The sequence below is a fragment of the Macrotis lagotis genome, chromosome X, assembly GCF_037893015.1.
Source record: "Macrotis lagotis isolate mMagLag1 chromosome X, bilby.v1.9.chrom.fasta, whole genome shotgun sequence".
NCBI lineage: Eukaryota > Metazoa > Chordata > Mammalia > Peramelemorphia > Peramelidae > Macrotis > Macrotis lagotis.
The window spans coordinates 622143660-622159785 of record NC_133666.1 but is presented as its reverse complement, the minus strand read 5'-3'; positions in this window follow the sequence as shown (position 1 = coordinate 622159785).

The following is a 16126-nucleotide window of genomic DNA, read 5'->3' as shown; positions in this document are numbered from 1 at the left end:
CTTCTCACATCAACTCTTATAAGTCATCCTAATCTTCTCTGAAACCACCTCTTTCATCATTTCTTAAAGCAATATCCTGAATGTTTCTAGAATTGTTTCTTTTCCAGCATGAAATGAATATGGTTAGGTTTACACTATATGTATAAATCCAGATCCTCTCTTCCCAACTGCTCTTAGATCACAGTTTTCTTCACAAAGGTATATAGGCAGATAGGTAACACCAGTAAAATAAAGATATGGTTAAAATTTAGACCTGGACTCTTGATAGTTTTGTGACCCTAAGTCACTTAATGCTTAACCATTAAATTAATTCATTGCCTGCTTCAATTTTCTCATTTGTAAAGGCAACACTAGTTAAAAGGGCAGATCATTTACAAAAGATTATGGTGAAGAAAGATTGCAAACAATATTATTTCAAAAAATCATAAAAAGAAACAGGGAAAAAATAAGCTTGTAGAGAGGTCAGTGGGTGTAGTCTCTTTTTTTAAGGGTTTTTTGGGGGGTTTTGCAAGGCAATGGGGTTAAGCAACTTGCCTAAGGTCACACAGCTAGGTAATCATCAAGTGTCTGAGGTTGAATTTGAACTCAGGTCCTCCAGATTCCACGGCCAGTGCTCTATCCACTATGCCATCTAGCTGCCCCCACCCCGTGGGTGTAGTCTTAAAGACATTTATAGATGAACCGGGAAGGAGGACAACTCAATAGGAATGGAACAAATTTGTCAGCATTTTAATAACAATCTATTCATAGCAATGAAGATTGTGTTACCATCATGTTTTGTTTCAATATCATAGTCTTAGTGTAAAACATTAATAATATTGCATCATTTAAATAATGCTTTAAGATTTGCAAAGTATTTTAAAAATATTAACTCATTTTATTTTCCCCCAAATCCTGGGAGGTAAATGCTATTATTAAAGCTTAGGAGCAAGCATGTAAAACTTAAGAAAAATAATTTGTTTAATCAATGAGAAGACACCTCACTGTCGAGACAATGGCCAAAGATAGAGCAATGTGATGGAAGACTGTACAGATTAAATTATTCTACAGACGTTAGTGCTTTCCCAGCCTTCTTGGCTCCGTTCAATTCTCAGAAAGTATTATAACAATACAGAAAAAGAAAATGGTTATAACATTTGTTTGAATTACAAGTTTTGTCTCTAATACAGGAAGGAAAAAAGATTACAATATCTTTCTTTGATGCCCAATCCAATGTCAAAAACTTTGGCAAGGAAGTTACTCTTGAGAAGGGTTCTTCCAAAAATGAGGAGTTGTCCTCACTCAGTTTGGACTTTGAAAATAGGTAATTATTTTAAATCCTCAGAGTGCTTTCTAATAAGGGACAAATGCTAACCTCCAGAGTTTGACTTTAATAAAGAGTAAAACAGAATTAGGTTAACAAGCATATTTCTTAATTTTTCTCTGAAAATTACACAGGCATGCATGGGGGGTGTTAAGCTAAAGGACCAGTCCCCCCAAAATGGAGTACTACACATGTTGACTGTCAAAGGTAGGATCTGAAACATCACCTCTGACTTATCAGAGAAGGGTTCAGTTCCCTAACCTGGGATGAGCAGGGACAACCCAGGATGGGACAGGGAAGCTAGATCAGACATTCCATTAAAAGGAGTGCCTTACCAGCTATGATTCTCCCCCTCCAAACAGTATGGTCTTTAGAAGTTTTAGAAAGCAAGTCTTTGTTTCTGAAGTAAACATTTTTCTCAAAGACAAGGTTTACCTTTTACAATTAGGTGACTTTCTTAAAAACCAGTGTCACCCTTCACAGTTGTTAATTTAATATGATTAAAAGGAGAGTTTCTTCCATATCTATGTGAAAGGTAGGATAAATTAAATATGTATGTCTGATGTATGTATATATTATACATATGTAATGCATTAAAATATATTTTAAAATGTAAGACTTTGTTCACATTGTAAAGAAACATATAAATATTCACAATATCACTAAATTCTCACTTTCATGTTTCAGAGAAGTCCTAATGGTAGCCCTTGATTAATGATCAAGTAACAAAGAGAAACTTTTATAAACGCTTTCATGCAATCCAGGACTAGACAAAAAGAAAACCAAAAGCTGAAAAGGGGCCCTGCCAGAAAGGTCAGTGGAAGGGTTGACAAACAAGATGTAAACATCTTCCAGTAGGTTTAGAGACACTTTTGCTCTATGGCACTCTGGGAACAAAAGAATTGCAGGGCTGAGAAAGTTCTAGTCTAGGATGGTCACAGCCAGAAGCCTCAGATTGTGATCTCAGTAGGAGGCTATGAGTTATGGTACATTAGTATGCCCTTGAACGTGGAATGAGAAGCACAACTGTGACTGTGGGCATGTAAGTGTGCCACTGGATATGGAGCAGGAGACAGCCACACACAGACCAAAGATATCCCATAGGATCTAGAAGTCCATAATACTCTGAACCTGAGATTGAGGAGGTGGCAGATGAAACTTAACAGAAAGTAGAACTACAGGGAAATAGTAGCCAGCAGCAGGAATCACCCCATAAAGTCCACATCATGAGCAAACAATGCCCAGTTACCCTACACAAAAGGACAAAAGGGGGCAGACATGACCCTGGCACATAGTCTCAGGGCCTGAGAAAACACCAAACGTTATCAAGGAATATAGGTGCAACTAATACGCTGTTAGCAGCATTGTGAACTGATCCAAGCATTCCTGGAAAACAGTTTGGAAGAATTTCCAAAGGGTTACAAAACTGCATTCTCTTTGATCTAGCAATACTACTGCTAGGTCTGAAGCCTAAAGAGATTTTTGAAGAAGAAAAAAAAAATGACCTTTTGTATAAAAATATTTATAGCAGCACTTTTTGTAGTGGCAAAGAATTAGAAATTGGGGGGGATGACTATCAATTGTGGAATGTCTAAATTGGTGAGGGGCGATGATCATCAATTGGGGAATGGCTAAACTGGTGGTAGCAAATGATTATAATGGAATACTATTATACCATAAGGAATAATGAGCAGGCTGATTTCAGAAAAACCTAAAAAGATTTACACAAACTGATGCAAAATTAAGTAAGCATAAGCAGGAGAACATTTTACATAGTTATCAGTTACACAGTTATCAACTGTGAATGACTTAGCTATTCTCAGAAATATAATGATCCAAAGTGATTCCAAAGACTCATGATTAAAAAAAAGCTATCTCCACAGAAAGATCTTATGTAGTCTGAATGCAAGTCAAAGCATTCTATTTTTCACTTTTTTTTCAGTTTTTATTTCTTTGGGTCTATGTCTTCTTTCACAACATGACTAATATAGTAATGTGTTTTGTAAGATTGAAAATGTATAACCTATATCAAATGGCTTACTATCTCAGGAAAGAGAGAAGGAAGGGAAGAAGAAAATATGGAACTTAAAATTTTTTTAAATTAATTTTAAGGGGCAGCCAGGTGGCACAGTGGATAGAGCACCAGCCCTGGAGTCAGGAGGATCGGAGTTCAAATCCAACCTCAGACACTTAATAATTGCCTAGCTGTGTGACCTTGGGCAAGTCACTTAACCCCATTACTTTAAATAAAAAAAATTAATGTTAAAAACTATCTTTACATGAAATTGAGGAAAAAATAAAATATTTTTTTAAAAAAGAAATAATTTAGGTCCAAAGAAACTTAAGAGTCCAACTTCAAAGAAGATAAAACTCCACAACAAAAGCATACAGGGCTTCAGAGACCAAAATGGGTTTGCCAAAGTGATTAAAACATTACCTGTAGGAAATGAAGCAAGAGATGCAAAATATAATTATAAATGAAATCCCAATTAAGAAAGAATAAGAACAACAGTTAGCAACTTAACATAAAAATAGTAAACCTTACTCAAGAAATAGACTCTCTGAAAATTATAGTGAACCAAACAAGTCAATGGCTCAATGAGATAAGAGAAAATATTAGAAAATAATCAAACTGGAGGGCAGAGGAAAACAGAAGAAATTGCAAGATATTTATTATCAAAAACAACTAGCCTGGAAAACAGGCCAAGGAGCAATAAACTAGGAGCCACTAGATTACAAAAGAGCCATGTTCTAAATAAATAAAAAAATACAGCCTGGATGCTATATTTCAAGATATTATATATGAAAATTGCTCAGATCTATTTAGAACCCAAAACCAGAGTAATTAAAATACTATTTTCTCCTAAAGTAAACCTTAAATAAAATGTCCAGAATTGTCATAACTAAAATCCAGAGTTTTCTGGTCAAAGGAAAAAAATATATATTATGAGCAGTTAAAAAGAAAGGGTTGAAGTAGCAACATACAACAGTCAGAATTACCCATGATTTGGCAGGTGTCACTAAAAGGATAAGAAATATTTGATTATGATGTTCCAGGAGACAAAAGATAAAAGCTTATAATCAAAAAATAACTTATCCTGTAAAATCATGTTTAATCCCAAAGAGGAAAAATGGCTCTTTTTGTAAAGAATAAAATTTTATTTATAATTTATATCAGATTGCTTGCTATCTTAGGAAAGAGGGAAGGAATGAAAGGAAGGAGAAAATTTTACAAAAATGAATGTTGAAAACTATATATAGTTGGGGAAAAATTTAAAAATTAAAATAAAGTAAAATTTTATTCATGTTTTGTTTTTATGCCACCTAAATTTTCCCCTGTATCTTTCTCTCTTCTCTCTTTTTCCCACCCAGCAAGCTAGCCCATATAACCAATATTTTTTTTAAGAAATAAAGAGGGAGTGGGGAGGGGGGCAGCTAGGTGGCACAGTGGTTAGAGCACTGGCCCTGGAGTCAGGAGGACCTGAGTTCAAATACAACCTCAGAAACTTAATAATTACCTACCTGTGTGATCTTGGGTAAGTCACTTAACCTCATTGTCTTAAATAAATAAAAAATAAATAAAATGAAGAAATAAAGAGGTCAGTTAGGTGGTGCAGTGAATAGAGCACTGGCCCTGGAGTCAGGAGAACCTGAGTTCTAATATGACCTCAGATGCTTATTACCTTATTAGCTGTTTGACCTTGGACAAATCACTTAACCCCATTGCCATACAAAAAAAAAAATAAAAAAAAACAAAGGGAAAAAAGCAGACAAGAAAAAAAATCAGTAAAGCTAGTCAATACATCAGAAAAAAAAACCAACATGTGCAATATTTCATATCTGTGAACCTCCTATCTTTGCAAAGAGGTGGAGATATAATTTTATCTTTCTTTCCTTTGGGTCCACATTTTGTAATTTGTTATTTGTAATTTTTAACATAAATTTTCTATTGTTTTCTGATTATTTTGAGACAATAATCCTTTAATCATGGAAAAGATAACTTCAAGCATTCCTGATGAAAAGACCAAAGTTAAATAGATATGTTGAAATACAATTAAAGTAAACCAAGAAAGATAAAAACATTTGAGTTAATGGGAGAACCATTAGGTTGATAATGGGAGGGAGGGAGATTCAAGTGCCACTTTAAAATCTTAATGTCTTCAAGGGTCATAAAGGGAGATAAGTCAAATGGGTGAGTCTACTTTGTTTTGATGGTTACAAGGGAGAAAATGGAGGGATCATGAAACACATAAGGGAAGAAAAGAGGAAGAAGGTATGACACTATTTTTCATATTTATGTGAGTGAATAAGTAGGCAAATATAGAAAGAGGTTGACTTTTATCTGAAATGGCCAATTCAACACATTTACATATGATGCCCCATGGAACTCACTCACCAAACATATCACTGTATTGAATAAAAACCTGAGAGATAAAGTTTCCAGGTATTATAAATCAATTTATTAATTAGGTAGTCAATAATCAATCAATTTATGCTCAATGAATAACCAGATGCCAAGAGAGACTCTGAAACACCTAAAATCAAATGTGTCCCCTCTACAGGAAATTCCCTGGATAAATCAAATTCAACCATGATTAATGGGCATTTAAATAAAAGTCTTCAATTCTTCTTGCTGAGAATCCAGTTTGATCCAAAGGCTAAGCAACCTCAAAGCCTCTGGATGGGAGAAATCATTTCTATATGGCCCTCACTGGCTAGGTTTCTCCTTCATGAATTGGGCCATCTCTACACTCCAATGGCAGAGATGGGACATGACCCCAGGTGAAGCTCTGGTGGAGGTTGGCTTTTGTTTACAGAAAATAATTAGCACCCTGGGAATAATAGTAGCCACCCCTTTGGAAACCAAACTTACCAATGTTACACCAGTAACTCATGAGCCCCCATTGGCGTGCTTCACTTCAAATGATCATCCAGATGTCTCAGTTCTTTAGCAAAGGCACTTACTCACAAAGTAAAGGACATTTAGCCCTCAGTTCTTCAGGAAAGATATTGACTCACTAAGTCATAGTAAGAATAGTCATTATGAATCATTTTTGCTAATACTAAAGGCATACTCTCAATATATATATATTATATATGTACAGATAATATATACATATGTATGTATGTATGTATATCCAGAATCTTAAAAAAGTTGAAGAGTGGGCATGTACTAAGTGCAATGGCACATGTATAGGGCAGGTGTCAAACTCAAACAGGGGCTACTAATCTTTATTGATGACCTCTAATTCCCAATAACAGTCACTTGGTGTCACCTATATCCTGGAGGGGAAAATTCACATTGTTCTGTGAAGGTCTTAGCAAAACTCATGTTGCTTTGTGGAGTTCTTATCATAAGTGATAAGGCACAAAGGTACTGGATTTGGAAGGAACCATCCATTTGAGAGCCATTCCCATGTTGGACAAAGACAGAAGTAGCTTTATAGATTCTGCCTTGAAATTATATAAAAATCCTTTCCAATATTCTATTTTGGTGATTCAGTTTTCTAGCTAAGCTCCCCCACCTCCCCAACATGCATACCTGCCTAATTAACAAACTAAGAGAAATATTTATAAATTTGTTTATTAACCTAATTCTGCTTTTACTCTTTCTTGAGGCCAAACTCTGGAGGTTAATAGCTATTTATTATTTTTAAGGCAAACTCTTGGAGGTTGTCAGTTATTGTGCCATGGACACAGATAAGATTAGAGAATTGAGATGCCAGACCCCTTTCTTAAAAGCTGTTATGGATGCCCCCAGGTTATTTTTACCTGGAATTACAACTTTGTAAAGTGGGCATCTGCCCTCTCCCATTTTTTGCTGTAATAATCTTGAACCAATGGCTGTATTGGCTGAGTCCATATTTCTTTAAGCTCACTATGGAAACAAGAGATCCCAGAAGATCTTGCCTGGGTTTCCCCTAAATTGGGCATGAGTCTAAGGTTAATATTACCAGTGTTGGCCAATATGGTGCTAATACCTAAACCAGGAAGAGATAAAACATAGAAAGAAAATTATAGACCTATCTCCCTGATGAATATAGATGCAGAAAAATGATTACAACAAGTTATCACTAGGATAATACATTATGATCAAGTAGGATTTATGCCAGGAATGCAGAGTTGGTTCAATATTAGGAAAACTGTTAGTATAATTAATTATATCAATAACAGACCTAAAAGAAATCATATGATCATATCAATAGATGCTGAAAAAGCTTTTGAGAAAATACAGCACCCATTCCTAATAAAAACACTAGAGAGTGTAGGAATAAATGGACTGTTCCTTAGGATAATAAGCAGTATCTATCTGAAACCATCAACAAGCATTATATGCAATGGGGATAGGCTTGAGGCATTCCTAATAAGATCAGGGGTGAAACAAGGATTCCCACTACTATTCAATATCGTATCAGAAATATTAGCTTCAGCAATAAGAGAAGAAAAAGAAATTGAAGGAATTAGAATTGGGAAGGAAGAGACAAAACTCTCACTCTTTGCAGATCACATGATGGTATACCTAGAGAATTCCCAAAAATTCATCTAAAAAAACTACTAGAAATAATGAGCAACTTTAACAAAGTCACAGGATATAAAATAAACTCTCATAAATCCTCAACACTTCTATATATAACTAGCAAGATAGAGCAGAAAGAGCTAGAAAGAGAAATCCCATTCAAAGTAACCTCACATAATATAAAATACCTGGGAATCTCCTGCCAAGGCAGACCCAAAAACTTTTTGAAAATGATTACAAAACACTTCTCACACAAATAAAATCAGATTTAAATACCTGGGTAAATATCAACTGTTCATGGGTAGGTTGAGCTAATATAATAAAAATGACAATTCTACCAAAACTAATGCCCTACCAATCAAAATTCCAAAAATTACTTTAATGAGTTAGAAAAAGTTGTAAGTAAATTTATATGGAGAAATAAAAAGTCAAGAATTTCCAGGGAGTCAATGAAAAAAAGTGCAAAAGAAGGTGGCTAAGACTTACCAGATCTAAAATTTTATTATAAAGCATCAGTCATCAAAACTGTCTGTATTGCCTAAGAAATAGAAACATGGACCAGTGAAACAGACTAGGTGCATTAGCAGGAAATGATTATTGTAATCAGATGTGTGATAAACCCAAAGAGTCCAGTTATTGGAATAAAACCTCTCTCTTCAATAAAAACTTTTAGGAAAATTGGAAGTTAGTATGGAAGAAACTTAGATTAGACCAACATCTCGTACCCTATTCTAAAATAAGACCCAATTGGATACAGGATTTAGACATAAAAAACAATATTATAAGCAAACTAGAAGAACAAGGAGTAGTCTACCTGTTAGAACTATGAAAAGGGAAGCAGTTTATAATCAAGGAAGAGATGGAGATCATTAAAAACAAACTAGATAATTTTGATTACATTAAATTAAAAAGCTTTTGCACAGACAAAACCACTGTAACCAAGATCAAAAGAAATGTAGGAAATTGGGAAACCATTTTTGCAATAGTATTTCTGACAAAGGACTCATTTCTAAAATATACAGAGAACTGAGTCAAATTTTCAATAAAACAAACCATCCCACAATTGACAAATGGTCAAAGGCAAAGGCATTTTACAGTTGAGGAAATCAAAGTGATCCATAGTCATATGAAAAATTGCTCTAAATCATTACTTATTAGAGAAATGAAAATTAAAGCATCTCTGAGGTACCACCTCACATTTCTTAGACTGGCCAATATGACCAGAAAGGACAATGATCAATGTTGGAAGGGATGTAGGAAATCTGGGACACTAATACATTATTGGTGGAGTTGTGTACTCATTCAGCATTTCTGGAGAGCAATTTGGAATTATGCCCAAAGAGCAACAAAAATGTGCACACTCTTTGATCCAGCAATACCATTACCGGGTCTATACCCTGAAGAGATTATGAAAAAGAGTAAAAAATATTGCTTGTACAAAAATATTCATAGCAACCCTGTTTGTGGTGGCAAAGAATTGGAAATTAAGTGAATATCCTTCAATTGGGGAATTACTTAACAAACTGTGGTATATTTAGGTCATGGAACACTATTGTTCTCTTAGAAACCAGGAGGGATGGGAATTCAGGGAAGCCTGGAAGGATTTGCATGAACGGATGCTGAGTGAGATGAGCAGAACCAGAAAAACATTGTACACCCTAACAGCAACATGGGGGTGATGATCAACCCTGATGGACTTGCTCATCCCATCAGTGCAACAATCAGGGATGATTTAGGGCTGTCTGTGATGGAGAATGCCATCTGTATCCAGAGAGAGAATTGTGCAGTTTGAACAAAGATCAAAGACTATTATCTTCAATTTAGAAAAAAAAATTATCTTATGTAATTTTACCATCTCATACTTTATTTTGCTTCCTTAAGGATATGATTTCTCTCTCATCACATTCAACTGAGATTAATGTATACCATAACTTCTCTGGGGGGGGGGGGAGCAAGAAAAGGGGGAAAAAATTGTAAAACTCAAAATAAAACCTTTCTTAAAAAAAAATTACCAGTGTTGGTACAACTAAAAGATGACCCTACATTATTCTGTTGACTGGTCTAAATTGGACTGATCTAAAAAAACCTAAGCCTAAAAATTAAAGCATCTAATTTGCGATCTCTGGTATGTAGAAGTTTTCTTTTCTCTAGCAAGTTTTTCCCAGTTCCTCCTCTCCCACTCTGCCTTGCTGCCATTCATCCACTTTCTGGAATAGATCTATAGGAAGACCTTTGATTATTACATAAAATCTTAAATTTTTCAAACTGTTTGTAAAACTTTTATGTATTTCCTGACATTTACAGCTTAAAATCCCCAGAAAGATGAGAATGGGGAGACTGAAGTCATTGAATCAGTTCCTTATCTGATAAGTAAGTGTCTAAAGTAGAGGCAAATGATCCCAACTCTTTGAGAAAAAAAGTAAAATATCACTGTCTATATCTATATAGATATATTATAGATATTATATAATATAGATATATCTATAAAGATTATATCTACATAGCTACCATAAATCTGAATTTGACTTGATTTAAGGTAAAATTCATTTGTGAAGAAAAATCACATGATATTTGCAGTTTGGCATTAAGAAATTTATTGACTCTATGGCCCCAAGGATGTTCTAACCCAATTTACTATTCTATTAAGGGTATAATAATGAAACTCATCTTAATGATAGTGAAGATCACATGATTGTAAAATGTTTGGCATAAGGCAAATGCTATATAAATGTTAACTTGTTTCTACTATCTCTTTAATTGGGTGTAATTGCTTCATAACTTTACATGGGTTTTAGATGTGAATAGCATTCAATGCCAATGTTCATGAGACAATTTTCATATAAAGTAATCTGGAGTGAATTTAACTAAATTAAGATCACACATCAGGCAATTAATGAATTTGTTTCAAAGTTTGTTTCATCTCTCAAATGGGACAGGCTATCAGACACACCCCCAAAGAGGTATGTTCAGGACATAATATTTTTTATGGTATTGTTATAAAAATCCTTTTATTGTGAAATTTGGTAAACAACTGCATCAAAGGGCAATTTCTCTTATAATTTAGATGCTGTTTGATTAAGATTAAGAGGGGGCAACTAGGTAGCACAGTGAATGGAGCACCGGCCCTGGTTGGTCTCCTGGACTTGCTCTTCAAGGGGCAGCTGTAGTCCTCCTCCAAAGCCAGCTACTGGATGATCTGGATGGTACAGCATGTTCATTAGCTAGAGAGAGTGCTAGAAAGTTCTTTCAGCTAGAGCAATAACCTTTTGTTTAGGACTGGCAGAAGCTTCTTCCATTTCATTCTCTGAAGTCTGAAATTGTTTGACATTTCCAAGCAGAAGATGGAAAGCACCTCCCCTGTCCTAAAGACAAATTCTTCTTGGCTCAAAATTCCGTTCCCTCCAACTACTTAAAGTTGCCCTAGTGACTAGTTTCAGTTTAGCCATTTTCTCTTCCAAACTCTTCAGTGAATCTTATGTAGATGAAAGGTTAGGGACAAAGATGTAAATTTAGTCCGTGTCCCAAGGCAATTCATTGCTTGGCTGGCCTCTTCTTATGCAATTAGGCATTCAAGCCTTCTCTATTTTGCATCTGAAAGCTTTCTCCTTGATCTTTCAAAGTCTTGGTCTTTTAGCCTTCCCAGAATTTAAGTTTTGGCAGAAATGAAATAAAACTGCCCCCCCCAGACACACACACACACACACACACACACACACACACACACACACACACACTTTGAGAGATGTGTTTACATTAAACTCAAATGAGAAACTGGATCAATGAGGGGTTAAGAGGGAGAGTAGTAAAAGGGAGGGAATAGTCACAAGAAAATAAAAATTTTCAGTAGATGGATCTGAAGAAGGGAAATTTGGGATGGGGGAGGCTACTAATTTTATACTCTAGAGAGTTTTGAAAGAGGGAAAAATTGCATGAGGAAAAATATATATATATTTACATGAATCAGCATTTTTTGTTGTACAAAGAACTGAAACAACTAGAAATCATGGCATATATATATAATGAAATATTATTACATTGCAAGAAATTATGAAACAGAAGGATTCAGAGAAATCTAGGAAGATTTATGTGAACTATTGAAGAATGAAATTGTTGCCGTTTGATTGAGTTTGATTATTGCCTGTGAGGAATCATGATTCAGACCCAGAAATTCAGGTGTGGAAAGAAAATAAAGATTTATTAAAAGAAGTTACAACACATGAAAAAATGATAGAAAAGTTAAAGAAGAGCTTAAAGAGTAGACCACATGGATTGCTGATTGAACTGGTCAGGCCAACTGACCAAGGTTCATCGGGAGTCTGGAAGGTAAAAAGAGGCTAAGCAGCTTCCATGATCTCCTTAAATTCTCCCCGGTCCATGGAAGGGGTGGTGACCTGGGAGTGACCCAAGTCCCGCATTGGAGATTTTGCCTTTTGGGGAGGGGTCTCTTATGGGTAGTTTTAGTGTTGCCAGAAGCTGGCTGCCCCAACAAAAGAGAATGCAATCCAAAGTCAGGTTGAAGGTCAGGCCCTCAGGCTGTGGACTAAAGGATAAAGAAGAAAGATTCCATTAACAATGCAAACAAAAGATTTACAAAGTTTGTCTCCAACTGAAGCCAATACTCCCTAAGCCCCTGGTCTGTTGGCCTGACCAGTTCAATCCATGTGGTCTACTCTTTAAACTCTTCTTTAACTTTTCTATCACTTTTTTATGTGTTGTAACTTCTTTTAATAAATCTTCATCATATTCCCCCCTCAAATTATTAGGGACCCAGATTCTCCTGGGGAATTGGGATGAAGGTCCCTCTTCTGGAAGCTCCTCAAAGCTGAGAAGGGGAGTAGCAGTCTCCCTACCTAACCCAACCTAACCTATTAGGGGCTCATTTGGAGAGGGAATATTCTGCAGACAAAACTTGAAATGAGGTCCAGTTCAAGGGATGTGGGCAATTAGGATCAAATAGTGGCTGATGTTTGGCCAAGGTCGCCAGCTGTAGACCTGTTGCTTGAATCCTAGAGAAGACAAATTTGACAAGGAGTTTAAGTAGGCGATGGCCAAAAAGAAGCAGAACAACAGTTATTATAAGTGGACCAATCAAGAGACCCAGCAAGGATAGTAACCAGGAGCTCCAGGAAGAGCTAGAGGAAGAGCTAGAGGAAATGGAGCTCAAGCTGGAATAGAGATCTTGCATCCAAGTCACTTCTTGCAGTTCCACTATATAGGAGCTGTTAACATACATGCAGCAAGATGTGTTGGCTAGAGCACAAACGCCATCTGAAGATGCAAAATGAGTAGAATTATAGAAAGGAGAAATATCTATTTAATTTTTAATATTAAGAAAATGTTATTTGTGCCTGTCTGATGTATTCTGAGGGCAAGGGCCCTAATCAGATGTGAATTCCCTCCTGTTGTTCAATTCTATTGCAAATTTGGCAAGATAAGAGCAGTTCATCTTTTTTACCCCTCCTCCAGTTTCCAGTCTTTCAGAATGGGTAGCTCACCTCAATCATGTGGAGGGAATGGATCCCCTTTTACCAGCTTTTCCCTTACTTTTCCCTGTTCAGGAAGTGGGTAAGACTATAAAAGTCTGGCCTAAACTCCCCTTGTGGCTGGACTCACTCTGGTCTTAGCCCAGTGGGATGCTTTTCTTTCTGGGTCCCTCAAGTACTCTCACCTCAGCCTTTGTTATTCCTCCTGTCACCCCATCCACCCAGCAGCTTATTGCCTCTCCAGGAAAAAGTTTATTCTGTGAACTTTGCAGCCTGTGAAATAAAAATCCTGAGCTTTTCTAACTCCAGGGCTATCAGTGAGTTTTTCACTTTCAAAAGAACTCCCCCTGTCATTGGAACCAGAACGATAATCTGTACAATACCAAGAACACAATAAAATTGAAAATCTGTTAAATGGGTGGAGGTTCCTGCTCTTGAGATCCTGCCTTTTCCTGGACACTGTGGAATGGCATGTTGAATCTGGGGGATTGAGCACCTTGGGACAGGAAGGACCAGTATGTAGACTGCCTTTGGAAGCTACCTGGTCCAAGATATATAAGACCACTCCCCAAGCACCATCCTCTGTCCAACCTACCATGGAGCGGTATGTAACAGGAAATGCCAGCCCTTTGAGCTCTCTTGCTTCCATTCTCCCATCCAGAAGGATGGGACTTTCTCTGGCTCTCACCTCGGAGTACTTACTGATTTTCTATCTAATATTGGTCAATGTACCTTGTAACAATTTTTTGCCATAATAAAATCCTGAGCAGTTTTAACATCCCAGAGAGTTGTGAATTACTTTGTTTTTTCAGTGGCCTTAAATCTTCTGTCTTCAATCTCTAAATCTTTAATAATCAGCAACAAAACAGCTCTCAAATTTTTAGAACGCTGTTCACTACAAGGGAAAACAAGATTCTGGAGGAGGTGAAGGACTCAGAGCTCAGAGTTTTGGATGTGGTCTGTGTGTGGATTTATTTCATTTGACTATACTTATTTGTTATAAAGGCCATTTAGTTAATTGAAGGTTATCTGGGAGAAAGGGGATAATGGTGATGGTGATTTAAAAAAGAGAGTTTCCTTGGAACATTTGTGAAAAAATTAACAGATGGAGCTTCAGAATAAGATATAGACCAGCAGGACACCTTTGAAAACTAACATGTTGAAGAAAAGAAAGCAATATGTAACTGGTGTGGGAGTTCTTGTGTGATACTCTATTTCCCTTCTTTGTTTCTGGAATTGCTCATTTTGATTATTGTTCACCACTTCAGGATTAACATGAATAATTGCAAAGAATGGAAGGGTCCCTCTCAAGAATTCATTGCAACCAGCTATCACTCTTGTGAGTTAGGCAGGATTCCTGATGAGCAGGAGGGGGGAAAAAAGATGGATAACTACATAAGCAGACTACAAGAGAAAGAAACTACCCATCAGTACCAAAAGACTGAGATAAAGAGGAAAAGAATAGACATATTTCCCTCACACACATGTTCCATGTAAAATATATGTTACATATAATTGCATGTTGATAAGCTGTATATGATTACTTAGAGTTAACAATCTATCTCTCTATATAGAGATAGATTATTCAGCTGTTTACACATACAGTAGATATATAATGTTAAGTATAATAAGATTCTCAAAACTGTATTTCTGGTAAAAAGATTGATTTTTTTTTTTTAGATTTTGCAAGGAAATGGGGTTAAATGACTTGCCCAAGGCCACACAGTTAGGTAATTATTAAGTGTCTGAGGCTAGATTTGAACTCAATTACTCCTGAATCCTGGGACAGTGCTCTATCTACTTCACCACCTAGCTACCCCAAGATTGATTTCTTTAGAGAGTATTCAATCTTGTCAGTTTAAAAAGAAATTAAGACTCCTGGGTATCTTCCCCCTTTTTAATTACAAATTCAGGAGGACAATGATCAAGATACTGGGAGACCTATCCTGCCAGGAAGAGACAACAAGAGATCATGTAGTATTGTACAAGGATGATAGTCTTTGAAAAGCAGTTTGGACAACTTAATATTAAATATTGTGCAACTTGCATTGCTAGGTCTGTGAAGAATATGTGGGTGTGTTTGGCTTCCACAAGGATGTGAAGGGAGATTGTTAGTTTACAATAGAAACACTGGGGTCCACCTGTATTGGTGCCTATGGGCAGGTATGTGAGTTAAGACAAAGACCTAGCCTCTACCTGATCAAAATGTAAGATTAGATCAGATCTGTGTACTTCTCCTTTGCACATCTCAAGGAGATTAATGTTCCCTCTCCTGTGTTCATTAATATAAGGAGCAGGGGGTGGGGGTGGGAATGGATATATGGGGATGAATATCTCAATTACATTGCCCAGCCAATGACTGGCATGAAGGGGGAGGAATTAGCCTTTCAAAGTGCATATAAGACCTAGCATTTCCAGGATTCAGGGCTCCTATCCCCTTGAGAGAATTGCCCCTTTTACTAAGATGTCTTAACAAAAGTCATTTTTAATCACTCTGGACTAAGTATTCATGAGTCATTTATAACAGGCCACAGAGGAGGGCTAATAATTTTCTTTATTCCATGTTTTTTTTTAGTTTTTTGCAAGACAAATAGGGTTAAGTGACTTGCCCAAGGCCACACAGCTAGATAATTATTAAGTGTCTAAAGCCGGATTAGAACTCAGGTACTCCTGATTCCAGGGCCTGTACTCTATCCACTGTGCCACCTAGCCACCCCTATTCTGTGTTTTTGTATAAAACTCAAACTCCCAGTTCAAATGTTGTCATTTTCTTAATGTTCATTTACTATAGTTTAGAGGTAAGATCTCAAGAGAACAAAACTT